The following is a 27,188-nucleotide window of genomic DNA, read 5'->3' as shown; positions in this document are numbered from 1 at the left end:
TGCTTCATTCTTACCTCCATTCATCTTCTCCCCCCTCCTCCCCTCCTTTTTCAAAACACACCCTTTCTATTTCTTAAGCCCTCTTATTACTGCTACAATCACTACTACTACTACAAGCTACTACTTATAATAGTCTGCACTGCTGACACTCCACTAAATGCTTTACAAACGTTTCATTTAATCCTCACAATAATGCCATAAAGTAGACACTATCCCCATTTCACAGAGGAAGAAGACAGCTTGGAGAATTTAAGGAATTCGCTCTCACAGTAGGATGAACGCAGACCTACAAAACATCACTATGGACTCCCACAACTATCACATCCCCCACTGTGGTACCCCGTCCCTCACTCTCACCTGCTGTGGCAGTTTGTACCTCATCAACGTGTTTAAGTTCACACTACATTTCCCAGAATTCTCTTCCCATACTGTTTCTGAAAAAGGAAATTACTCTCTGAAGATCATGCGTGTTAGACCAACATAGAGTGGCCAGCAGATTCCACTGTGTCTCTGCTCTCCCCAGTACTGCATGCAGGTCTTCTTCCTGAGTGCCAATCCTGCTGACCGAACAGCAACCTCAGGGTCATCACCAAAAGCTGACTGAAGACCACAGAAAAGGTAGCTATGCAGAGTTATCAGCTTTCCATAGACTTTCCACCAGCTCTACTGTGTGGTCCCACTCCAGCAGCTGGGCACACCTGGCTTCTCAGATTCACCTGCAAACTCTGACCTGCCCACCGCACCACTGCTTCAGGAAGGCTAATTAGTGACTTCTCTCTGATCTACCAAGTCCCCTTACAGATTCACGTTTCTGAGTCTCTCCCATAACTGTGCAAGGTCTTCCTCCTTTTATAAACCCCTTATTCCATAATAGCACAGCAGTTCTGCTTCTGTGACTGAAACCTAATCTAACTAATCAAGCCTCCCCTCAACCTACTGACCAAGAAATCTTTGCAACTTTTCCTTCTGGGATCTTCTTACACAACCAAATAGGAGTCACTCAGTCCTCCAGTCAGGACTTTTATCAGTTCTGAGTTGCCCATCTTTGAAAACAAGCTGGTGTCCCTCATTCTAAAGATCCTCCCTTTCGCAAAAGAGCAAGATTTAAACGAGAGAAAATGCTAGAGTATCAGATTAATGAAAGTCAATACCAATGTAGTAACTAAGAACAAAATAAGCTAAAAACAGTTAGGGTACTTCTATGCTTTGGTTAGAGATGTGAGGTTGGAGAAAGAAGAACAACGATACAAAAAGATTCTGGGGGGAAAAAAGTGCTGATGTGTGGTTTGTACCGAATGTTTTTTCCACTGGAAAGTATTGAAGCTTCATTTTTAATGTAATCATTTTGGGCTTATCCAAGTATCTCCCTAACTAATTTCTAGTGGACAGAAAAGACTGCAAGTATAATTTTTCCAATATTTTTCTTTCTTTTCCAAAAAGATCTTCTCTCCTTTTTTGGCAAAAATATTTCTAAAAACATATTTCACTAGTCTTGGTTCCTCCATTCATAACATGAGAATAATACAGTTCTTCTGTCATTTTCTAGGGTTCAATTCTTACTATCTTGGATTTTATCACTAAACTGTCCCACAAGTGATTCTCATTTCTGTCACATCAGTCCTGAAGTTATTCATTCACTCTCTCAACAAGCATTAACTGAGAGCCTGCTATAGGCCACGCACAGTTCAACACAATGTATCTGGCTATAAAGTACCCTTAAGTAGAAGATCTCATTCTGACACATTAATCACATTTAAACAGAGCTATTTATTTTCCAAATGCTGCCCTATAAAAAATCTTCCCTGGACTGTTTTCATCTTAACAACCTCCCAAGCAAGAAAATTTAAATTTCTTTTGACTCCTTACTATTTTCTGTTATGATGTGGGTCTCACAGAATCACAGGCTAGGCAGGTCCTTGAGAAGTCAGCTAGGGCAACTTTTTCAAACTTAGAAGTGTTGAAGTTATTTTGTAAGTCTATTTCTAATTAACTGTGGATTTAAGACTGAACTCAGGCTTCCTACCTACCATCACTGTTCAACAAACAGCATGGAATATAGGTTGCAGTTTGTGGTACTCACGTCAGGAAAACTCTAGGCAAGAAACCCGTCAGGAACATCCCTGAGTAAACCTTCTAACCCTAGGGCAGTACACAACAGTCCATAACAATGGGACATAACTTTGAGATGCTGATTAGTATACATTACATGGTCTCACAACATATAACTAATGTACCTTTTCTCAAATCGCGCAGCAGGATTTATATATGCAAGGACATTGTGGTCTGGAGGTGAAGTCACTAGAATGCGGCCAGGTACTGCTCACAGACCAGATGGTTAATGCTGCACCATTTATCAAAACAGACCTTTATCAACACTAAGGCTAGGATACCTTCTCTTGTTTCCTTACAGTATTTAAACAAATCAGAAAGTTTATAAATACTGTCTGACATACTGTTCTCACACATTATGTCATAGTATAGTTAAATATTATTAATTTTAAAAAGGAATCAACAGGCTACTTAAAAATGCCTAAACTGACTTAAAAATACATTAAAGCTATTGTATAAATCATATTAATCTCTCCTTAAATTGAATCAGAGGACATTGGTCTCATTTCCTTATCATATTAAAAGAACAAAATATTTTGGGTTAAAACTCCACAAATACCATTAAAATGCAGCCAACGCAGTCACACTTAGAGTAATCACAAACTTATCAAATAATGATAATGAAGCATCTTCAAGTCACAAATCTAAAATAAAATATGACTTGGGAGCATTTAACTACTATTAAATAATAGCCCAGAAACAATTAAAAACTATTTTCACCTTAAACTGTAGATCTGTTCCAAAAGGTTTCTAAAAATAATAAATAGATATCATCACACATTTTCTCACTGGCTCCTGTTAATAATTTTCAAAAATAATTTTCAAAACCTTTCCCACGGCCTTGCCTCTGTGGTAGAGCTGTTCAAATACTTGACTTTCTCCTGGACATATGGAAATACTGAACCTCCCCACCCTGTTCAACTCAGGTAGGCATCATCTTTTAAGAATCTTAGAACACTGGAACAGGAGATTTCTTCTGTCTGTCAAGTCCCTACTTGTTGGCAACAGGCACTGTGCTCGGTGCTGGGGCACCAAAATTGACAAAATACTGCCTGGGTCCTTGAAGAGGTAACTTCCTAGCACAGGACCCAGAGACGACCACAGTGCCCTGTGGGGAGAGCAGTGGCAGAGGCAGGGGCAGAGTGCTCGAGGCAGTAGCGATGACCGGACCCAACCTGAGAATTATCAAAAGAATACTGACAAAATCGTATCTTTAACTATTCTTTTAATTTGTCTTTATTAAAGTCCATACTAAATGACTAAGTGCACAAATAGGGCAAGAATTATCTCTAGAAAAACCTTCCTAAGTTTATAAATTTTTTTTTTAATTTATGGTACTGTGAATTGCAAGCAAAACACTCTTGAGCATTCATAAGAAAGGTGGTGAGCTAATTACAGGGGGAACCCCTAAGCAGATTTTACCTGTATCCTCCTCTGTCAGTTGGGAAGACAAAACATGTATAACAAAAATATTAAACCACCACCTAAGAGTTAAGTAACAATAAAGGCAAATTACAAGAGATGTTGCAAAGCAAATATGTGATTAAGCACTGAAAATGCAGTCAGCCAATAAATCCCAGGGATATCCAAAAGACAAAATTATACAAACACGTTTCTTATAATAAATGTGTGTGTATATAGAGAGATATACCTCACACAACACTTAAGAATAAGGGAAAAGTTTTTAAATTTCCATATATATACAGTTCAACCTAATTTACAGGAGACGTGTGGAAAAATTTCATGTAAACTGTTTCATGAATTAAATCATACTTTTTTAAATTGAAGTATAGTTGATTTACAATGTTGTATTAGTTTCTCGTGTACAGAATAGTGATTCAGTTTTACACGTATATATTCTTTTTCAGATTCTTTTTCATTAAAGGTTATTGTAGATTATTATAAGATATTGAATAGTTCCCTGTACCCTACAGTAGGACCTTGTTTATCTATTTATTTAATTTTTTTTCAAACCATCAAAAATAAGACAAATTATTCTGAGGTTTTTTTTTTAAATCTTGACATGAAGGGGCAAAAAATGACCCTTAGGCCTGCAGGGCATTGTTTATCTATTTTATATGTAGTTTGTATCTGCTAATCCTAAGCTCCTTATTGCTATCTCCCCCCTTCCCCTTTGATAACCATAAATTTGTTTTTTATGTGTATGAGTCTGTTTGTGTTTTGTAAGTTCATTTGTATCATTTTTTAGATTCTACCTATGAGTGATATCATATGGTATTTGTCTTTATCTGACTTACCTCACTTAGCATGATAATCTCTAGGTCCACCCAAGTTGCCGCAAATGGCATTATTTCATTGTTTCATGGCTGAGCAGTATTCCACTGTGCGTGTGTGCATCTGTGTGTGTGTATGGCACAATTTCTTTATCTGGCTATCTGCTGATGGACATTTAGGTTGCTTGCATGTCTTGGCTATTATAAATAGCACTGCTATGAACCCTGGGGTGCAGGTATCTTTTCAAATTGGAGTTTTCTCCAGATATATGCCCAGGAGTGGGATTGCTGGATCATATGGTAAGTCTACTTTTAGTTTTCTGAGGAATCTCCACACTGTTTTCCATAGTGGCTGTACCAAAAACTACATTCCCACCAACAGAGTAGGAGGGTTCCCTTTTCTCCACACCCTCTCCAGCATTTATTGTTTGTGGACTTTTTAATCATGGCCATTCCTACTAGTGTGAGGTGATACCTCACTATAGTTTTGATTTGCAATTTAAATCATATTTTAAATGAGAGAAGGTGTTACTTAAGTGAATCCTATTATGAACCCTTCTTTAAAACAATCTCCTACTAAGTGTCAGTTAATTTCTTGTGAAATAAATTCAATTTTATATTACATGTATTTGACGTATTTCTATCTGGCTTAATTAAAATGAGATTTGTCCCTTAAATGAACCAACACACCTAATCAGAAATTCACAAATGTTTACTGACTTAATCATTATGACATTAAGAACACAGAGGGAAGGTAAAAATCTTGTAATTCCTGAACTTCATATAGCGGTAGAATCAGGACACAGTTTAGATCTTCTGACTCTCAGACTTGTGCTCCTGGCATTACACCAGAAAAGAGTCAGTTTTCTCAAAATGTTTTTTGGTAAAGCCACCCTTCCTTCATTATATTTCTGGCTATTCCTGTGCAACAGATATTGGCTAAGAAAAACTTAAACACACTCCTTGAGAGAAAATTTAGGAGAAAAAAGGAATTGAGTTTTTCCCATTTTTCTCAAGCCAGGTTTCTTTTATTCATAACAGTGGACACCTTGAATTCATAATTAAAAATCCTCAAAACCAGAACCTGATTAACATAGCTGAATCAAATACTTTAACAATTCCTATGATTTTGTTACTATCTGTAGACCAACAAAAGATTGTTAACACTGAAAGTCAAAAGTTAGTTTGACAAGGATCAGCAATAGATGCTACAACAATTAGGTGAAAGATTATTGGAGAACAGGCTAGCACTACAGTGGTAATTTATCATACCAGACTACTTGCTAATTGCAGTGGGGAAAATAAACCTCACCTTAATCCCCATAACCAAGTGATCAGACTTAGCATCACAAATAATAGGGGTTGCCAATGTACACCCCCTAATGGGAAGCAATTTAAAGTATACAGCAACACAGTAATTATTCTTGCCCAAAACATTTAATCTGAAACTAATCAACCCCTTAAACCTAGCTTACAGTTAGCTAATACGGGGGTATAGGGAAACATGCTAAATGACACCACCAGGGGAAACAAATCAGACAAATTGAGAATGTAATTCATTTTATACAACTAGCTTCATCTCTTAAAAAAATCAACATCATTTAAAAACGGGGAGGTGAGGCTGTTCCAGATTAGGCGAGATCGAAGAGACTTAACAACCAAGTCCAATAAAAACCTTGATAGGATCCTGGTCTGGTGAGGTTGGATGTAAAAAGCCTTTCAGCACATACGGAGAGATTTAAATTTGGATGGATATTAGATTATATTAAGAAATTATTAGTAAGAAACTATTAACAAATTATCAATAAAAATATTAACCAAGAAAATTAACAACTACACCTAAATAAAAACATTTTTTAAAAAAAGAAAGAAAATTATTAATACTGGTATTTTGACTATGTAAGAAAATGCCCATATTTTGGAAATGCAAGTCAACATATTTAGGGTCTACAGCTTAGTTTCAAGTGGTATGGCCAAAAATAATACACACATATTTATAGATAAAGCAAACATGGCAAGATGTCAACAAATGAATTAAGAGGATCATCACATGGATGTTCACTATTACCAACTTCCTGCGTGCTTGAAATTGTTTCACAATAAAAAGATGGGGCTGAGTTTGGGGCGGGCAGTGGGGAACATAGAGAGCGCCAACTCCAAGGAAAAAAAAAAAATCAACCTGAAACCAAACCTGTGGGAACGGTTGAGAACCAAACATGATCTCATTTTAATTCAGCATCTATTAAATACATTTTACCCTTTGGTAGCAATAAGGTAAACTAGGTGTGAAAGCTCCATCAAAAACTGCTTAAAGATTGAATCTATAATGTAATCCAATTATTTAGGATAGATCTTTTAACAGCTAGTTCTTTCAAAAGAGATGCATGGAGAGCAAGACAAGATGAGCATTCTATAATGATATCATATTCAATATAATTCAACAAGGCTCAGCATGCTCACATTTTCACCAAACAACAAATCAGTCTGTGAAACATCACTCGACTTTTCCCTACAGACATTATAAAGACATTCTACTACAAATTTTCTTAAACCTGGCAATATACTAAAGAAAATTATACAGTACTACAACTGGGCATCAATAGATTTCTTAAACATTTACAACTATGCATGAAGTTTCAATTACTTAAAATAATTCACCAACACTTTCTTCTAGAAAGAGAAACAGAAAGGCTCTTTACTTTTTCCCTAAGCATAATCAAAGAAATAGCATAGGCCAATGCTAAAATGAACATTTCAGTTAGTTCATAAACACTGATTACTCGCTACAAATGAAAAAAAAAATCACACCATTAAACGATAACTTTTTACGATGTCCTACGCATTAAATTTTGTCACTCCGCTCAGAAATATTGCATAAGTTAATGCACGAATTACTAAGCGTGTTGCCATTGCCACATAATCCAGCAACAAATTTTGCAATGAGGAAATCTCAAGCAAATAACCCAACTGCGAGTTCCCTGTGTGCATCAAGAATAAACTGCACAAGTAAAATTGTCACTTTTCAAGAAATACGGAGTTTTACCAAATATAGTTCTTCTTTTGATAAGAGACATATCTGTTCAGTCAGTCTTACTGCAAAAAAAGATGAAGGTGCTTGAAGTCACCTCTGAAAAGTAGTAATACAAAAAAAAAGCCAAGAAAATCATTTGGCTAGGCTGCAGCAAAACACGTCGAACAGCCTACGTTAGGGGCAAGTAAACTCTACCCATGTATTTAGAATTTACTCCCAAGAAGAAATTCTCCAGCTATTCTCATTTTCCTATATTTATATTTGCAAGACCCAGACATAAAACTCTACAAAAAAGACATCATATTCGAATCAAGGCTTTTCCGGATTACCCAGCTGCATGACCTTGGGCAAGTTCCTTAATTTGAGCCTCAATGTTTTCATCTGTAAAATGGGGAGATACGTACCCACCTCACTAGGCCGAGGTGAAGTGAGACAACGCACGACAGATACCAGGCGTGCGGTAAGTGCCAACTAGCTAAACGGTCTGTAAGAGAAAGGGACTCAACCCTCATCAATAGCACACCGCGATGAAGCAGTGCAGAGACAAGCATTTTCTCGCTTACTGCACGTAACATTTCTGCTTCCCGCGGGGACCAGGGGTGATCGTCCTTCTAAAATCTCTGCAGAGTACGTGTCTGACAGCTACACCACCCAGCAGTCCACTTCGCTCAGACCTGGACTTCAGGACAGGATGCGGGGGGCCCGGGGCCCGCCCACCCGAAGCGGGGCAACAACCTAGCGAAATCTCCGCCCCCGCGGCCGCGCACAGGCCAAGCGGACCCCTCCCCTAGTCCAGCCCGCGCCCCCGCCCCCGCCCCCGCCAGACCCGCACCCCGCCCCCCACACCCCCACACCCACGCACGTACGTACCGGCCGCTCCGCGGGGACCCAGGGAGCCGCAGGCCCACCCCTCCGCCCCCGCGCGGCCTGTCACCGCGCCCCCCCGGTCCGGGGAGGCCGCGGGCCCCTAGGGGCCGGAGGGGCGCACGAGGAGTCGGACGCGGGCCGAGGGGCCAGGCCCGGCCCTCCTTCACATGGAGCCCGGGCCGGGCGGGGTAGCGGGCGCGTGGACTGCGGCGGCCGGCGGGGGCCTCTCGGCGCCCCTCGGTGCTTCTCGCCGCCGCGGCCCCGAGGCCCGCGGGAAGCCGGGCAGGAAAGGAGGAAGCCGCGGGCCAGGCGCCGCCAGAGGCCGGAGAAGGGGAGGGAGCGGCGACTCCGCGGCTGGAGGCGCCGGACCTCCTGGTCGTCGTCGTCCACGCCGCCGCCGCGAATCGCACGACCCCCGAACGCCGCACCCCGCGAGCGCACCACCCGCGTCAGGCGCCGCTGCGGAGGGCAGCCCGGCCGCCACTACACACTGACCGTGACGTCGGGCGTAGCGCGGCACACGTCACGGCCGGCTCGCGCGTGCGCGCGCAGCCCTCCGCCTGCCCGGAGCAGAACCCGCCGCGGGCGCGCGCCCGCCGGGAGCGCCGCGCCGAGGCCGAGGGGGCGTGCCCGCGCCTGCGCAGTGGCCCGCTGCGCCCACGCACGCCCCGTGGCCAGCTGCCTCTTGGCGGTGCGGATTCCGCGTCCCGCCCAGGCTGGGCTCTTGAACCGTCTCGCCTCGCCTCGGCCCTAGCTCCGAGGGCTAGCGTGCACATGTACGCACGCACATAGACACACTCGCGCACGCAGACACACTCGCACACGCACCTGGTGCCCTGGCCTCTGCCGGGCTTCTCGGCGCCGAGACTCCAAAGCAGATCCTGAGAAGGGTCTCCGGCGTGGGCTTCGGGCGGAGTGGGGACCGCGGAGCAAGGAGAGGCTGCCACCTACTCCGAGTCCATGGCAAGTCATTTGCAGGCGAAAAGCCATCTGCTTCTTAATTATTGGATCTGGCTGCAGAATTTTTTTCTGAAGCACTAAAGAAATTATTGTCGGCTTGTCACCTACCTGACCGTAAAGCACCGCCGCACTCCCCCCACTCCTGTTTAGGTCGGCCTCCTGTTTTACAGTTCTGTTTAGTTCTTGTAGATGTTCTAGGTCGGCCTAGCAGGTATCCCTTTTTTCAGTTTAACAGATGTGGGAAGCTGGGCCCAGAGAGATGGCGATGACTACCCCCCACCCACCCCCTAGAGTTGGTGGCAGAGTGTAAAACCCGAATCTCTTTCACTGAATCCTTTGTTCACTCCCCAGCGCCCACGGGATAAAATACAAATCCATCGCGCTCGCGTGGGAGGCCTCTGTGATGTGGCTGGGCTGCATTCTGACTGTTTTTACCCCACCCTTCTGTGATCCAGAAAGTATCTTTCCGGCCCCATTTCTTGTTTCCTGGAATACCCCTTACAACTTCCTGTGCCGTTTTTTCCCTCTTTCAGCGCCTACTAGGTTTCCGGATACGTTGTGGAGCCCACCACCTTCTTACCTATTCCAGACCACATTTCCACTCCCGCAGTTGAAGTGAGAGAGCTGGCACCTACCCGCCCCAAGTAAACAACTGCTCCCACTCAGGGGCCCTAGAGGTTGAGGGAGCTGGCGTCCGTGGGGCAGGGAGGGAGGGAGAGGGAGGTATGATAGAACAAAATATCTGGGTCCCCTTCTTGGAATTTTTGTTAAGACCCGCGCGCGAGCCCAGTTAGAGGAGCAGAAACAAAAGATGTTGATTGGCAGGTTTTTGTAATAGTTGAAGCCTGAAAATCGAAGTGATTGTGAGACTGAGCTGATAAATAATGGTTCATCTGCTCTGCAGAGAATTAGGCCGCCAACACAGAGGGCCGTTCCTGGAGGACCTCAAAAATACAGAACTAAGTAGAAAAATCAGTTTGCTCCCACTTGTTTAAAAAGTGGAGGACTTCTAAGCTTATGTACACACAAAGTTGGTCCTTAAGATTGCTTTTGGTTCTAACATTCCCACCCTGGTATGTCACAGGGGGAAAAAAAGGATCTCAGTATGCTTGGGCAGGATTTAAATCTTCAAGTTTAAATATTAAACTTGTTTCCCACAGTTCCTGACCTGATCACATAGCAGGCACTCAATAAATATTTGTTTACTAAGTAATCTAGAGATGGAGATGTGCGTACTCCTTCCCTCCCTACCATACCTGGGTTCTTCATTCATCACTGGTTCCTTAGAAACACCCCGCATGTATATTAATCACATTCTCTTTTTTCTTTTTCTCCATTCTCTTTTAACTTCAGTAAGACTCTTGCTTAGACATTAAATCTTGGGCATCTGGGGTTATTTTAGCATATATGATTACAAATCAGTGACCTTGGGGTTCTTCTTTTTCTTTTTTTTTTTTTTTTCTGAATGACCTTCATCTAACAAATAGTTTTTGGCTTTGCCTTCGGGCCCTGACTGAGCCTGGTATTACAAGTGGTGGTCCTCATCACCTCTCAGGAACTCAGAATCTTGTGAGCAGAGCAGACTGATAAATGAATCATTGTAATACCCAGTGACTTGCCCTGTAGCAGGGATGTTTTTGAGGTGCCACAGCAGCAGAAAGATGTCACAGATGTGACCAAGGAGTGAAGGAAGACTTCTGGGAGGATAACTTAAGCTGCCACAGATGTAGTGGCTTCAAACAACACCTGTTTACCAGCTCACCGTTCTGCAGGGCAAAAGTTTGCACAGCATCATGGCTGGGTTCTCTTTTCAGTATCACAGGCTCAAAGCAAGATGTCAACGGGGCTGAGTTCTCACCTGGAGACACTAGGAAAGACCTGCTTCCAACCTCATCCTTGGTGGCAGAATTCAGTACCTTGTGGTTCTAGGATCGAGGACCCCATTTCCTCACAGGCAGTCAGCGGGAGCTGGCTGCGGGCCTCTATAGCCCACCAGCGTTCCTTGCCATGTGACCCTGCCCATCCTCAAAGCCAGTGACTGAGGCTCTCTTGCACATCTGATTCCCCCTCACGTGTTGAATCTCTGGCTTGCTCTGTTGCCACCAGCCAGAGAAAGCTGTCTGCTTTTAAACAGTTCATATGATCAGATCAGGCCCACCCAGGTGATCTGTACTTAAAGTCAGCTGAGTGTACACCATAACCTCATCCCAGGAGTACAACTCGTATTCACAGTACCTAGGGTTTTGCAGGCCATGTCCACCGGTGGGTGGGAATCTTCAGGGACACGGGAGAATCCTGCCTATCACACACGGGGAGCTGAAACTTGATTCAGGGTAGTTATTTGCTTCGAGAAATAAAGATGGAGGAGTGGGCATTCCCAAGCAGAAGGAATGGAGTGTGCATAAGCTTGGAAGTGTGGAGACCACAGCAAGAGTTGCTGGCCTGAGGGTGTTGGAAGAGGTGCGAGCGGGATAAAGGCAGAGAAGGAAGAGAGCAAGAGATTAGGACAGAAGGGTGTAGGAGCCAGCGGGAGGTCTCAGGTAAGGAGGTGAAGGGCTAAACCACAGCAGGGGGTCACTAAAGTGATACGAAGAATTTCTGGTGAGATGCGTTCAGACACAAGGATCAAAACATCTGGGCTGAAACAGCTTGAACAGTGAAGTTTATTTTCTCTCATTACAAAAGTCCAACAAATGGGCCCCAAGTGGATTAGGGCTGTGAGTTGTCATCTGGGCAGGTAGAGGGTGGCTGCCTCTGCCTCAGACATTATGACCTCCCACTCAAGAAGAGGGGGAAAGTCTTCCTCTCTTCTCTAATAAACTTTTAATTTTAAAGTAGCTTTTTTCTTAATGGAGTTACCAGGAATTGAACCCAGGACTAAGCATGTGCTCTAACACTGAGCTATAACCCCTGCCAGAGTAATTTTAGATTTACAGAACAATCAAGATAGTGCAAAGCGTTCCCACATACCCCACACCCAGTTTCCCCTATTATTAATATCTTACATTAAAATGGATACGTTATCATTAAAGTCCATTCTTCAGTGTGAGTAGAGCTCAGTGGTAGAGCACATGCTTAGCATGCACAAGGTCCTGGGTTCAATCCCCAGTACCTCCATTTAAAAAACAATGATATTCTTCTGTATAGCACAAGGAACTATATTCAATATCTTACAATAACCTCGAATGAAAAGAATATGAAAACAAATACGTGTATATGTATGCATGACTGGGACATGATGCCTTACACCAGAAATTGACACACTGTACCTGTACTTAAATTTTTACAAAATGATAAAATAATTTTTTTAATCATTGCCAATTTAAAAAATAAATAAGTAAATAAATTCCATTCTTTATTCAGATTTCCTTAGTTTTCGCCCTTGTCCCTTTTCTGTTTCAGAATCCCACCCAGGACACTGCATTACCTTTAGTCATCCTGTCTCTTTAAGCTCCTCTTGGTCATGACTTCCCTTGTTTTTGATGCCCTTGACAGTTCTGAGCACTGATAGTCAGGTGTTTTGTAGGATGTCTGCTATTTCTGTCGTGCTTAGACTAGAGTGGTGGGTTGAGGGGTGCAGATCACAGAGGTAAAATGTCAGTCTCCCCACAGCCCGTCAAGGACACATGCTGTCCACGTGATTTCCAGTTGTTGAGGGGGACCTGACTGCCTGTCTGAAGCAGTCTTTGTCAGGTTCCTCCACTCTCCCCACCCCCTTCCATACTATACTCTCTGCAGAGAAGTCACTGTGCTCCCACCTGAAGAGTGGGGAGTCACGCTCACCTCCTTGAGTGCAGCGTATCGACAGTAATTCCTTGGAATCCTTCTGCGTGGGAGATTTGTCCCTTTTCCCTCAGTTACTTATTCATGCAATTATTTATTGACATTACTGTGGGCTCAGGAGTATTCGTGTTGCACTTTGGGTTATAATCTAATACCACATTATTGACTTTGTTACTCAAGTTGCTCCAGGTTTGGGCATCAGGAGCTCTTTCCATTGGCTCCTGTGACCTTGTGACCCCATCATTGTTGGTGGGTTTTTTTGTTTGCTTTTTGGTTTTTGCTTTTGGGCGTTTGTGGCTTTTATTTATATTTTTATTTTTTTGAGCACTGCCTTACTTTCTGGCATTCCAGATGTGCCAGATTTATCTTGAATATTTCCTGCCACAGCCCTAGAGTTCGTCATTTCTCCAAGGAGCCCTGTTTCCCTCTATTGGGGAATGACATCAGAAATGATCGGAGGCTGGATGTGCTTGGGATTCTATTTTTATTAAGGACAATCTCACATCAGCCCCCCAGAAGATGGCTCATTTGTTTTTGCAGCAAGGCCTGCTAATGGTGTCCCCAAGTTCATTCTTCTCTTTCCAGAGTCATCAGATTTTAGCTGAGTACATAGGCCCCCCCATAAGAAAGAGTTCATTTCCCAGTCTCCCTTGCAGCTAAATATGGCCACATGACTAAGTACTGGCAAAAGGGAAGTCAGTGGAAGCTTCCATCCAGGTACCTTCCTTGACTCCTCTGTCTTCATCCCTCCCTCCGTCCTGGAGTACCCACAGGCCATCTTGGAACGTGAGGACAGGGGGCCACACCCAGGAATGGAAGCAGAGTCCCAGTCTGGACCACAGGGCTCTGTACTTTCACACGAGAGAGGAGTAAACACCTGGCTCTGGAAGCTGAACCTGCTCCTAGTAGCATCTCATAGGCTGGAGCTAGCCCACGTGCCTGTGCCTGCAAAGAACTCGATGCCTTCAACCCACATGAGGCTCGGCCTGGGATGGGCAAATTGCCAATCCGCGTCTGTACGGACCTAAACCCAGGTTCAGGTACAGGGGAGCTGAGGGCTGGGTGACTGTGGCGTAGTGGCCAGCGGTGTCTGCCTGGAAGCACCTGGAGAGTCAGGACTCGGGGAGCTGGAGCAGGACCCTCCGCACATCTTGTACCGTGTAAATGATATGCAGCAAGTCTATGATTAGTATCATCCCCAGGGCAGTTGGGGTGGAAACTCACTTTGCTGTTCCAAAAAGCAAAACACTTGTAAGGTAAATCTCCTGCTAAAACATCGACAGTGCTTTGCACAACCAAAGAAAAGTCATTTCTGAGATGTCCGCTGTTTGGAAACCAGAAGTTATTCTGAGTGTGGAAAAAGGCCGTATGAAAGATTTCTAACAGGAGTACCTTGAACTTTCCATGATCTTGATCATCTGTAATTCTTTTATCACTTGCTGGTCCCTAGATTTCTTTAAATTATATTTGTTACACATTTTCTCTTATGTATATTAATAGAAAATAACGTCTCATTTCTTGTGTAGCTTTGTGTCCATCCAGTCTTTTCTCTGTGCACACATCTTTGTTGTCGAGGTTTTTTTTTAACTTTACATAAGTTTCCAGACAATTTTTAGGTAGTTGTGATCACCCTATACATGCAATTTTATATTCTACTTTTTTCACTTAGACAGCGTAAGTAGCTTCACTTTATTTTCTCATACTTAAAAACTTAAATTTGAATAGCTGGTATGTATACTGAAAATTTTACCTTTATTCTAATTTATTTAATGAAAAACGTTTATAAAATGGATATGAGTAGAGCTAAGGACAACAGCTTCTTGGCCACCGTGGAACCAGAGAGAGAGGGAGGGAGGAAGGAAAGAGATTTCTTTCTGGCATTAGTGTTTGAGGCAAAGTGAGAGTGACCACGCGAGATCCCAGGGCCATCGTCACTCTGGGAAGTGAAACTCATCTGGGGAATGACTGTCCCTTTCACAGTCCCCTAGCCTCTGTCCCAGCATTATCTATTTTGCTTACAATGCAAAAGGAATGCTAGTGATTGCCCGTGGGAGAGAACTTCTATTTCGGAAAAGGACCCAGAGGTACTTAAATCATATGGTTTATCTGAGTTAGTGCATTCTGAGACCTCACAGCAAAAGATACGCTTTTAAAACATCAAATCATGAATGACAACCTGTTTTTTTAGAAGTTGGCTGTTTGCCTGGAGCCTCCTGGTGGTCTCCACTCCTGCAGCGTCCCCCACAATGGTCCCCTCCTCACTTCTGACCTCTGTCAACAAAACAAGGATTGGCTTTTTCTTCCCTTTTGCCTGTTTATATTGTCTCGTTCTCTTCCTGTTCCTCTTTTTCTTTCTCTCTCAGCCTCTTCCCCACTCTCTTTAATTTACCATGTTTTATTAGTTATTTTTCACAAACATCCGGAGAAGGGGGTCAGCAGAATTATTATTCTCATTTGCATGCAGGGGGAAAGGTGGCAGAGAAAGGTGGGTTGCTGTCACCAGGCCCCTGGGACACCTGATGGAGCAGCGATGAACTGACATCCATCTGTCTGGCCTTCCCTAGTGCCTGATGCCTCCCGCCGTCTCCCTGTTGCCAGGTCCCTCCGTGATTGCCTGATGCCCCCGGGTGCCCCCCTCAGTACCAGGGCTCTGGTCTCAGGCTCTTGGTCCTTTGTTCCAAGCCTTCCCAGCCCCCTCTCAGATCTGCTTTGCCAGACCCCAAGCCCCGTCAGTACTCCATCAAGGGGGCTGACACCAGTGCAGGCAAGTAAAGAGTCATCTTCATCCTTAAGCCTCATCAACCCCCTCAGCCCAGCTTGATGGTTCCCACCAGTCAAGTCACAGGGTTGGGGTCCTCTCTTCAACTGAAGGCCTGCTTCTTCATTGGGCACCAGTCTGGCCAGAGCTGAGCGGGGCAGGGTTCGGTGTCCCGAGAGCCAGTGCAGCTGACCCCTTGTCCCCTCCAGGCTGCTCTGAGCAGTCTGAGAGAGTGGGGCTCCCTGGGCCCTTAGACAGTGGCTGCCCCGCCATGGCCAGGCCTGGTGGCTTTGGCCAGCCTGAACCATGAGCAACCCTGGAGCTGGCAGACGTTGGTGCCCGCTTTTCTCAGCCTGGCTAGCTCAGCATCCTCGTCTGGAGGACAGAAGAAGGCATCCCGCCCCAGGATTGTAGTGGACCCCAGCAGGACAAGGTGTGTGAAAGCCATTGGAAACAGATAGCACTTGTCCCCGCTAGGCCGCAGAGTCAGCAGGCCCTTCAGAAGGGAGGGTTGCCCTGCTGGCCCACACAGGACAGGAAGACACAGTTATCTTCAGGGAGACCAACTCTGAGATTGTGACCCCACATTATGAGTCACCACCTCTGATGCCTGGAGGTCACTCTGATGACCCAGCTCTCCTGAACCTGCTGGCCAGTCAGCCTTCAGCACAGGGTTAGTGCCAGGAGCAGTCTGTTCAGCCTTATGTTGCCAGGGGAAATGTAATCTATCACCTGGAGCCCCTGGGACCACCCTTCCCAGCCATACCTGCCCCTCAACTACCATCCTTGAGAACCAGCCGCTCACATCCTCTGCCCGGGAAGTAATTCACACGAAAGCAAGAAGAGCTGAAAGATGTTCCCGCCCCCTGGAGGTTTATGAATTTATGAGGTTTGTAGAGAGATTCCCGGTGTGGTTGGCCCAGCTTGGGTTCCCCATCCAGTCACCCAGCTCTCACTGTAGCTTCCCTGACAGGCTGGGCTCACCAGTCCAGCCTCAGGGCCCTGCCATTCACCTAACCTTGCTGCCTTCAGACCCTGTAGCCCGAGGGGCCTAGAAGTCCCACATCCCAGTCACCATGAGTATACCCAGGGCCCCAGGCTTGTTTCCTGAATGCTGCAACTGTGTGAGAGCCTAGACCATTTCACACCTAAAGTAAGGAAGTACTCAGAATACAACCAGGGCAGGTTAAAAGGACACAGGAGTCAGCTGAAAGGGACTGCTTCGGGCCAAATCTGGGACACGCTGAACATTAAAGCAGTGACAGTAATGAGTTCCATCCTGCGTAAGAAAATAACCCGTGAGGCACAGTGATGCAAACATAGACAAGGCAGAAGGGAAAACTCTCCCAGCAGAAGAAGGCCTAACAAATGTGAAGGGAATGGTGGAGTTAGAAAATGAATGATGGATGTTCAAACAGGTGGGGGAAAGCTGGATGAGGAATAGGATACTTACCGTCAAAGCTTCTCCTCTCAAATGATGAATGACAACAGGGAAATCAGAACTTCACAGTGGAGAAACCTGCAAACATCACCTCTACAAAATGAAACAAACACCCTGAAGCCCTGCCACTCAGGCTTCTGGAAGTCACCTGCCGAAGTGCCCTCCATGGGTGACCTATGTCCCTATGCACATGCTGTGCTCAGCACCTTGTGCTCAGTGTGGGTCTGCTTACGCAAGCCATGAACTTGAATGCGGCTGAATTCAGCCCGTGGACACAGCACTACAGTAATTACTGACCAAAGAAGTACTTTCAGCTCAAAAAATACCTATGCGTGACCCCTTGGCAAACAGGTCGGACCTGGCTTTGAAGTTCTGCCAAGCTGTGTGAGCTCAGGCAAGCTGCATAAGGCGTCTGAGCTTCAACCGTTCCATCTATATAATGGAGGTAATAGCAATACCTATTGAATGAACCAGCAATCCCATTCCTACTATTTCCTCAAGAGAACTGAAAATATTTGTCCACACAGAGACTTGTACGTGTGTGTTCATAGCAGCATCTTTCATGATAGCCCCAAAGTAAATAACCCAAATATTCATCTGCTGATTAGAAGAAAGGAACAAAAACTGTAGAGTAAAATGTAGGAGAAAGATAAAAATAAAATAAGTAAATAAAAATAAAGTAAAAAATTTAGAATAAAATGTAGGAGTAAGATCCCCCCCCAAAATAAAGAAAGGAACAAACCAGTGCTAATATGAATTAATTGCAAAAGCATTGTGCTGAGTGAAAGAAGCCAGACAAAAAACTACAGTTTACTTGATTCCATGTATACGAAAGTCTAGAATAAGGTAAAGCTACAGCGGTGAAGGGGCCAAGAGTGGAGGCTTGTCTACAGAGGGGTCAAGGGAACATTCTATGTCATGAACTTTGCGGTGGTGGTTACAAGATTGTATACTGCGGCCAGAACTCATCAAATTGTACACAGAAAATTGGTGCATTTTATTGTATGTAAATTAAGCCTAATAAAGCTGATGTAAAAATACCTACATTACAGTGTCGCTGGGAGGGTTAATGGAGTGATACAGATGGCGGCCCCAAGTTCAGGGCCTGAGTAGGAGAGGAGCCCTAAAATAATAGCTGTGGACCACGTGGAGAGTCTTTGGCAAGAGCAGGCCAGTGTGCAGGCAGGAGGCCACCCAGGGGAGCCGCCCCCTCATGACGTTCCGCGGCTAAGCTGAGTGACCAGGTGCAGCGAGGTGGAGAGAGAACAGCGCGGTCTGGAGGAGGGTCCACCCCGAGACCCAGCCAGGACGCTGTCACCGCCCCCGGGGCGCCAGCCAGGACGCTGTCACCGCCCCCGGGGCGCCAGGAGCAGCAGAAGCAGCCCCGCCGGCCCCTGGGAGACCGGCAGGCACTCGGGTCGCAGGAGCCTTCCTTGAGGTCCCCCGGGTGGGTCTCGGGAATTACGCCCCGGCATCGAGCCCCGGGCGGGAACGGTAACAGCCCCCGCCGCCTGCCCTGCGCGGCCCGGCTCCTCCGCCCCGGGCACAGCCCCGCATCCACCCCGAGCAGTCCCCGCTCCGCGTCCCGGCTCACGCTGGCCCGGAAGCTCTCAGCCCGAGGGTCAGAGCCACGGCCCCAGGAGAAGCTGGGGGAAGGCTGAGGGGCGGGGCTGGCGGGAGATGCGCGGAAAAGATGCGGGGCCATAAACAGGCTTCCAGCCAGGGCTCGCACCGTGTTTACGCGTGTTGTGTCTTGTTGCCTGGCAACCAGGTCAGGGCGTCGAGCGGGCTGGGGAGGAGGGGTCTCCTCGCTGGAATGGGTTGCGGTGACTCATCACTGCACACTCTGACCCCGGGGACTGGCTTAACAGGTACACGTTGCTCGGGGCCGGGTGCAGCGGGCTGGGCTCTGGTAGTGGAACCGAAGGGGAGCAGCACCAGCTCCAACGAGGAACCCGAGGCAAGCTGCCGCTGGGCAACTAGTGCGGCTGGCTGTGTAGCCCCTGGCAAGTCACTTAACCTCTCTGACCTCAGCCTCCTCCTCAGTAAGAGAAGAGTATGCGATCACGTTAAGAGTGACCTTACTGGAGGCTTACAACAGAGTTTAAACACGTTAACTCTAACACTCCCCAGCCCACCCCTACTTGACAATGAGGAAACTGGAGTCCAGGGCAACGTTAACTCACTTTTCTAAAGTCAACTACTTTGTAGGTGTAAAAGGCAGGATTCAAACTTGGATCTGTGGGATACGAAGCTCTGGAAGGGTTTTCACTGTGACTCCCCACCTCCTGCTCAAATCTCTAGCCCAGCTGATGGGTTCGGGGACGGTGAGTTTCTGGGCTCAGCTGGAAGCGATTCTCTGGGGTAGTCCCAGAGGCTGGAGGGCTGGAGAATTCTCTCTGTTGTCAGACAAAGGCTGATGATGGTCCCTGCACTTGGCGGGGAGGGGGTGCACTGCCTTCACGCCCCAGCCTGTCTGCTCTCTGCTTCCCTTTTTCCCTCCTGTGTCACCCAAAAGGGTGTCTTCCAAGTGCCAAACAGTGGTCAGATGTCTACCCCCATTTCCTGATGGCTGCACAACTCTCTTGAGTCAAGGATCCAGATCCCGCCGTGTCAGTCCTCTTCTTGGAGCACTTCCGTGACTTCCTAGCCTACAGGGTGACATTTAAACTCCACTGTGTGGCGGGCAGACCAAGCCTTAGTCACGGGGCCACTGCATCTCCAGCCTATCCTGTCACTCTCATCACCCCTTGCCCTCCGGACCCCAAATCCTCAACCAGCCCCACCTCTCAGGCCTGCAGGTCCTCTGCAGAATGCCTTCTCCTCCCTGCCTGCTCCCACTCAAGGCCCTCCCAGCCCCACTGCGCTGGGTGCCTCCCAGGCTCGCTGTGACTCAGGGAGGCAGGTCTCAGCTGCCCCATTTTACAGGGGAGGAAACTGAGGCTCAGGAAAATGACTTTTCTCAGCTCACACTCCTATCCTGGTGGACTGACAGCCCCTATGCTTTCCTCAGTAGGCCCCCCCCCATCTCTGTCATTGCAACCCTTGGCTGCTTATACAGATGCCTCCCAACGAGACTGAAAGCACCCTGAGGGCAAAGCACTCCAGCCCTCACCTCGCAGGACTGCTTCCACCTAGTACAAGCTGCGCACGTTGCTGAGTAAGTGGACGCCTGGGCTGGTGAAGGGCAAAACGTGTTTTATTTTAAAGAGCTTAAGGCCTCCAACATTAGGAACTTGAGGCTATGGAAAAAGGGTAGGGGAGGTGGGGAAGGGTATAGCTCAGTGGTAGAGCCCACGCTCAGCATGCATGAGGTCCTGGGTTCGATCCCCAGAACCTCTTCCATTCACATAAATAAATAAATAACCTAATTACCCCCCCAGTAATATAAAATAAATAAAAATTTTTAAAAAGAAAAGGGCAAGAAATCTCTGGTTCATCCAGCTCTTGACACTTTAAAAATCTACTAAATAAACTTAATTACCTCCCCCTTTCAAAAAAAATCTACCTTTATTATTCAGACTTCTTTCTCCCCAACATCTGTAAAAACGTAGCATTGTTTTAAAGGCTGTAAGTAAATGTACCCTGAAAAGCTGCAGTAGTTTGGCCATTCACTTCCTTTCTTAAGGCTTCACTTTCCCTGTCTGTGCAATAAGAAAGTGGCCTAGAGGGCTGTTTTTGAAACCACGGGTCCTGATCCGTCCATCCGTACTTTGTGAAATCAAACTAGCGGGAAATAGCCCACATGGAATCGAAAAATAGAATGTGTCACACATAACAAAGATGACAGTGGTGCTGGGAAATCGTAAGCTGAAAATGTGTGTATAGAGTAGGCCATGTTGTAAAATAGGGTTTTTTTTCCTGTAGGTGACAATCAGGAGAGTTTGAAAGCCCCTCTTCCCCCTGAAGCCTGAGGGTTTTGTTTCGGAGGGCTGCCGGAGCCTCGCCCAGACTTTCTGAGATGGGTGAACTCCACTGAAACAATCTATCTGCATCCTCTCCACTGTCCTTCAGTTTGAGAAAAGGAAACAATACAGGCACTGTTAAAGGAAAAGAAACGGGAGTGAGTATAGCTCAGTGGTAGAGTGTGTGCCTGGCATGCATGAGGTCCTGGATTCAATCCCCAGTGTATCTACATCGTGTGTGAGGTCCTGGGTTCAATCCCCAGTGTATCTATATCAAAAAGAAATAAACCTAATCCCCATTCTGAAAAAATAAACAAAACAAACAAGAAAAAAATAAGGAAGTCGACCTTATTTTAAAAATAATGGATGCTATTGTTAAAAAAAAAAATTCCCACGGTACCAATTCAAGGGAGAAAATAAAAATCAGCCTCTCCCTTTCAACCCCAGGCTCCAAGTGCATACTCCAGAGGCAAGCTCTGCGTGGAGCCCAGTGGACTGGGGGGCGCTGTTGCTCTGAATCCATCCTGTTATTTGCATGGAGGCCCCGCATCCCACAGGTGCTCACAGCCAAGGCTGGAGTGGCCAAGCTGCCCTCCCTCCCTGGGCGCACTCAGGCTCTCAGTCTCACAGTCCGCTTGTCCTTCTGCCTCTCAGCCCTGCACATTCTGTCCTGCTCCTTCCCAAGCTGCCCTGATGCCAGCCCAGTTCCACATTTTCATCTAACCAAGTGGAATCTGCCCCGGGCCTAGATCTTACTTTCTAATGAAAAAGCATCACTGATCACAGATCACCACAGGAAGTGCTCAGAGGAAAGGGGGGGAGGCACATTCAAAGACTCAGGGATATCAAAGACTTGAAGGAATATGGTATAATTTGAGCAAAAATAAAGAAGTAACTGTCATGATTTATAACCCATAGAATGAAACAAACATCCAAGAGTCTATGCAGATGTAAACATAATGGCATAAATAAATAAATGGAGGAAAGAGAAAACTCTTTTTCACAGTAGAATTCCAATTAACAGATGGGGAAGGGTGGGAAGGGACAGACTGGGAGTTGGAAATTTGTAGATACGGACAGGTATATGTAGAATAGATAAACAAGGTTATACTGTATAGACAGGGAAATGTATACAAGATCTTGTGGAAGCTCACGGTGAAAAAGTATGCGACAATGAATATATGTATGTTCCTGTATAACTGAAAAATTGCATTCTACACTGGAAATTGACACAACATTGTAAACTGACTATAACTCAATAAAATAAAATTTAAAAAACAAAAAAAGGGGGGGAACAATGGTTATAGAAAAAGACATTTGGTAAAAACTCCAGTAATAACTGTTACAAACAAGAATCATCAACGGATGCTCAAATTAGAGGGGAAAAGAAGGATGAGAAACAGGATATTTACAGCATCATAAAGCATCTCCCCACAGGATGTTTATTAATGACAAAAGAAACTTTACAGTGAGAAACCCCAGGGAGACATCACTTGCCCAATTGATCAAAGTTACCATGACTAGTACTGGGTGCTGGTAGGAGATATTTCGGGTGGAGTTCCAGACCTCCACAATAAAGCAAATATCACAATAAAGCAAGTCACACAAATTGTCTGGTTTCCCAGGGCATATGAAAGTCATGTTTACACTACAGTGTAGTCTATTAAGTGTGCAAAAGCATTACGTCTAAAACAAAAGTCCATACCTTAATTTAAAAATACTTCATTGCTAAAAAATGCTATCATCTATCTGAGCCTTCAGCGAGTGGTAACAGGAATATCACTGATCACTGATCACAGATCACCATAACAAATATAATAATAATGATCAAGAAGTCTGAAACATTGTGAAAATTACCAAAATGTGACAGAGACACATGAGCAAATGCTGTTGGAAAAATGGTGCCAACAAACTTGCTTGGGGCAGGGTTGCCAAAACCTTCAATTTGTTTAAAAAAAAATAAAAAAGCAAGATCTGTGAAGTGCAGTAAAAGGAGGTATGCCTGTAATTAGACCCATCCACAACGCCTTATCTGGTGTCCCGAGAAGGGCACAACCTCACTTCCCTGATGCATGACCTCAGTGCAGTCATGGAAAAAGCATCAGACAAACCCAAAGTGAGGAATGTCCTACAAAATAACCATCCAAAGCGTTGCAGTGACAAGGAAAGGCTGAAGAACCTGTCCCAGGTGGGAGGAGACGAAGGCAACATGACAACTAACGGACATGTGGGATTCTGAATGGGACCCTGGCCCAGAAACAGGACATCAGTGGGATGTGGCAAAATTCAAATCAGTTCAGTAGATGACTTAATGGTATTATAACACTGTGATTCCCTGGCTTTCATCCTTACACTGTGGTTATATGAGACATTTTAATGTCAGGGTAATCTGAGTAAAGGGTGTTATATTGGCAACCTTTTTGGTAAATTCAAACTTTCTAAATAAAAAGACTGGGTGTTAGTAGACAGCATCAGGAGAGGACAGTCTACAGTGTGGGAAAAAAACCTTCGACTTGAGTTTTATCTATTTTTTAATGTTTTTATTGAAGTACAGTCAGTTTACAATGTTGTGTCAATTTCTGTGTACAGCACAATGCTTCAGTCACATAGGAACACACATATATTCGTTCTCATATTCTTCTTCACCATAGGTTACTACAAGATACTGAATATGGTTCCCTGTGCTGTACAGTATAAACTTGTTGTTTATCTATTTTATATATAGTAGTATCTGCAAATCTCAAACTCCCAATTTATCCCTTCCCACTGGTAACCATAAGTTTGTTTTCTATGTCTGAGTCTGTTTCTGTTTTGTAAATAAGTTAGTTTGTATTTTTTAAATATTTTTAAAAAATATATATTTATTGAAGTACAGTGAGTTTAAAATGTGTCAATTTCTGGTGTACAGCACAATGCTTCAGTTCAACTCAAGTTTGGATGCGGTCGATTGTCAGAGCTGCTCGGAATGCTCATTCTTGGGCTTCATCCACTGGAGGGGGCACTAAGGCTGGCTGGAGATGTCTGTGGGGAAGGGGAAGGGAGGGGGGTTGGTGAACTTGGTGATGGGTACAGGACTCTTACGTTTGTTCCTGACACCTTTGTGTAGGTTTGAAATGCTTTTAAAGAAAGATTTAAGTGGGGAGAGTATAGCTCAGTGGTAGAGCACATGCTTAGCATGCACGAAGTCATAGGTTCAATTCCCCAGTACCTCCGGTTAAATGAAAAAAAAAAATTAAATAAGTAAACCTAATTACCCCCCCCCAAAAAAAAAACCCAGAGAAGAATTTTATAAAATGTGGGACAAATTCAAAAGGTACAGGGAAAAGTAAGTCTCCTCCCTATCCTCAGTTCCTCCCCTCCATTCCCCCCTCCTCCCAGAACCCTAGGTCATCACAGTTAGGAGAGATTCAATGCACATCAGGTATAAACAAACAGGTATTTGTATTTATTGCCGGGGGGTGGGGGCGGTGGGCAGGGGCTGGGGGCTCGATCTTAGATCCAGGGAAGTCAAGGAGGGTCACATTGAAGGAGGTCCTTTCCTATTGCTGTGCTTTGCATTAAAAAGAGAAAGGACAAGATTTGCACAGGAGCCAATGAGGTATACCTGAGGCGATTATTGCTAATTGAAAAAAAAAAAAAAAAGGCCAGAGAAGACAAGACAACTACGTGTGGATACCATCAAACACACTTGTGTTCCACTAATTGGCTGCAACTTATTAGTAGGTCATAAAATCAATTTAGTGTTTCATGATCATCATTTAAGAAAAAAATATAAAGGAACGATTTCTAGGAAAACAGGAGGGGAACAGATGAAACAAGATGAAACAAAACTTTCCTTGCTGAAGGTGTACATGGAAGTTGCTTATCCTGTTTCTACTTTTCTGTGTTTGAGATTAGCCACTGTAGCCTCTGTAAAAAATGTTATCACCCAGGAAGCTTAAGAAAAAAGGAAAAACGAAAAGACAATGGCAAGAGTGCCTCTCTGCAAAGAGAGTTTTGTGAAATTTTGTTACAAAGTAAAATGCATTTCTTATTAAAGGTGGAGGGTTAAAAAAAAAGTTTGAAAAACACTGCCTTAAGGTACAACTGTCACAATGCCAGAACCTGGATCGTCAAGACAGTTTGCCCCAGGCTGCAGGTGACAGGGCATGTCACGGTCCTGCGATCCACCAGGCAATAAACGTGTAGGCCCGACGTCCTTGAAACTTGATGTGAGGACGAGCTGGTTAATGGCTAATCGGGAGCAATAAACACTCAGCTGAGAGTACGCGGCCCCATGGGAGCACGCATGGGGCCACACCACAGAATATAGGGCTCCCGGACATGGTGTGGGACAAACCTGGGTCCCCAGGCTGCAGCCCTCTGACCCAGAGCCCAGCAAGTTCAACCCCCTACAGACAGAGGCCTAGGGGCGCCGGGGCAGAGGGCTCTCCAGACCCCGAGGGAGCTTAGCTGGGGCTGGAATGGTTCCCGGGGTGGGGATGCCCCTCAGGCTGGAGTCCCCTGCCTCCCTCCCCCACACAGGGCATGCTCTCCACGGACCGATCTGCCTAACAGCCCTTGGGATGCAGACCGCACACCTTCTGTAAAGGTGAACAGTCCAGGCTTTAGGGGCCGCACGGTCCCTCACAACAGCTCACCCTCAACTATCGTGCAGAGCAGCCCAGGGACGGCACGTAAAGAATGAGTACGGCTGCTCCGGTCAAACGCTTCATGGACACTGAAATTTGAATTTTATATACTTTTCATTTGTGACAAAGTAATCATTTTTTGGTCTTTCTCAACCATTGAAAAATGTAAAAACCCTTTTTAGCTCCTGGGCTGAACAAAAACGTTAAGACTGGCCAGATAGGGCCTGCAGGCCGCAGGTTGTAAACCCTTGCTTTGGAAGTGCCTCTCCCCCACCCCCCCATCCTTCCCCTCCATCTCCCCGCCATCCCTTCCTTCCATCTCTCCCCTGCATCCTTTCCCTCCCTTCCTCCCCCAATCCGTTCCCTCCATCCCACCCCAGAAGCCCCCCGCGCCCCGCCCCGCCCCGCCTCGCGCCGGGTCCCCGACTGCAGCCCAGACGCGGCGGCGGGCGGTCAGGGGGCGCTGACTCACCGGCTGACTCAGCGCCAGGCGCGCCGCCAACACCCGCCCGGGCCTGGCGGCGGGGCGCCGGGCGGGCTGGGGACGCGAGCAGCTCTGGCCCGGGCGCACGCCCCGCCGCGGCCGCGGGAGCAGCTCTGCGGGCTCCGGACCCCCCCGGAGCCGGGAAACCTGCGCTGCCGGATGCGGTGGCCTCGCCAGAGGCTGGACACCGGGGGACGGACTGCCGGGGCGCAGGATCTGCCCCGGAACACGCCAGCGCGCGCCGAGGCGGGGGCGGGAAGGGAGCCCCAGGCCGCTCAGGTCCGGTGGGGCGGGTCCCCCGCTGGGAGGGAGACCCGCGCCGGCCCCGCCCTCCTCTTCACACGCCCCCTCTCGGAATTCCGACCGCGCCCCGCCCCGTCCTCCGCCCCCGCGGTCCAGCAGACGGTTGCCTCCTCCAGGAAGCCTTCCTAGAGGGCCTCCTCCGGGCTAGGGAGGGCCTGCCCCAAGTTTGCCTGGGGGGACCTCCCTCCTGGCACCTTCAAAGTGGCTCTCCGCCTGCTGGCCTTATGTCTGGCTTCGTCACCTGACTGTGAGCCCCTAGAGGGCAGAGACAGGGCCTAAATGCTCAGGGCTCAGCGTCCCTGGGGCTTAAACAGAGCCCGGGGAAAGAAGGAGGTGGATATGTACTCGGGTGACCAACTTTAGAGATTCCACTGGAGTCAGAGACCCCAAGCCCATGATAATATAATATAATAAAAAATAGTTCTATACTTGTTATACCCACAGTGATATAATACGTAAAAAAAATTCTACACGTACATGTATATGTGTTACTTTCACACAGAAATATGAAAGAGGTTTATTTGAAATCATACATATACATTAGAATTAAGCATCATATTAAAATGTGAAAAATAGGTGCTTATTTGAAATTACATGTTCTGTATTTACTTTTCTGTTACGTTAATATTATTGGTTAAACAAAACAATGGGATTAGTAACGCTGGCAATTAATTAACAGTAG

At 46.1% G+C, this 27,188-nt stretch overlaps 1 protein-coding gene and 2 long non-coding RNA genes across 5 annotated transcripts in view; 1 reads left to right on the top strand and 2 right to left on the bottom strand.

The window, feature by feature from the left end:
• Positions 1-8,728, bottom strand: part of MAP3K2 (mitogen-activated protein kinase kinase kinase 2) — a 56,352-nt gene extending 47,624 nt beyond the window's left edge. Inside the window, exon 1 of the mRNA XM_031451206.2 lies at positions 8,245-8,728. The gene's annotated coding sequence lies outside the window, so the exon portion shown is untranslated. The remainder of the gene's footprint in view (positions 1-8,244) is intronic.
• Positions 8,729-18,469: 9,741 nt separating this feature from the next.
• LOC135321119 (uncharacterized) lies at positions 18,470-22,374 on the top strand. Of its 3 annotated transcripts, none has more exons than XR_010380532.1 (4): positions 18,470-18,630; positions 19,395-19,510; positions 20,200-20,343; positions 21,051-22,374. It is a non-coding gene; the product is annotated as an uncharacterized LOC135321119 (long non-coding RNA). The 3 variants fall into 3 exon arrangements; XR_010380533.1 differs by having other exon boundaries at positions 20,197-20,343; XR_010380531.1 differs by having other exon boundaries at positions 19,395-20,343.
• Positions 20,362-26,491, bottom strand: LOC135321118 (uncharacterized). The gene is made up of 2 exons (XR_010380530.1): positions 26,192-26,491; positions 20,362-24,109 (listed from the first exon to the last, which is right to left on the bottom strand). It is a non-coding gene; the product is annotated as an uncharacterized LOC135321118 (long non-coding RNA).
• Between the last annotated feature and the right edge of the window lie 697 nt (positions 26,492-27,188).

The sequence above is a fragment of the Camelus dromedarius genome, chromosome 4, assembly GCF_036321535.1.
Source record: "Camelus dromedarius isolate mCamDro1 chromosome 4, mCamDro1.pat, whole genome shotgun sequence".
NCBI lineage: Eukaryota > Metazoa > Chordata > Mammalia > Artiodactyla > Camelidae > Camelus > Camelus dromedarius.
Note: the sequence above shows the minus strand (reverse complement) of the source record. Positions and strands in the feature narration are given on the sequence as shown.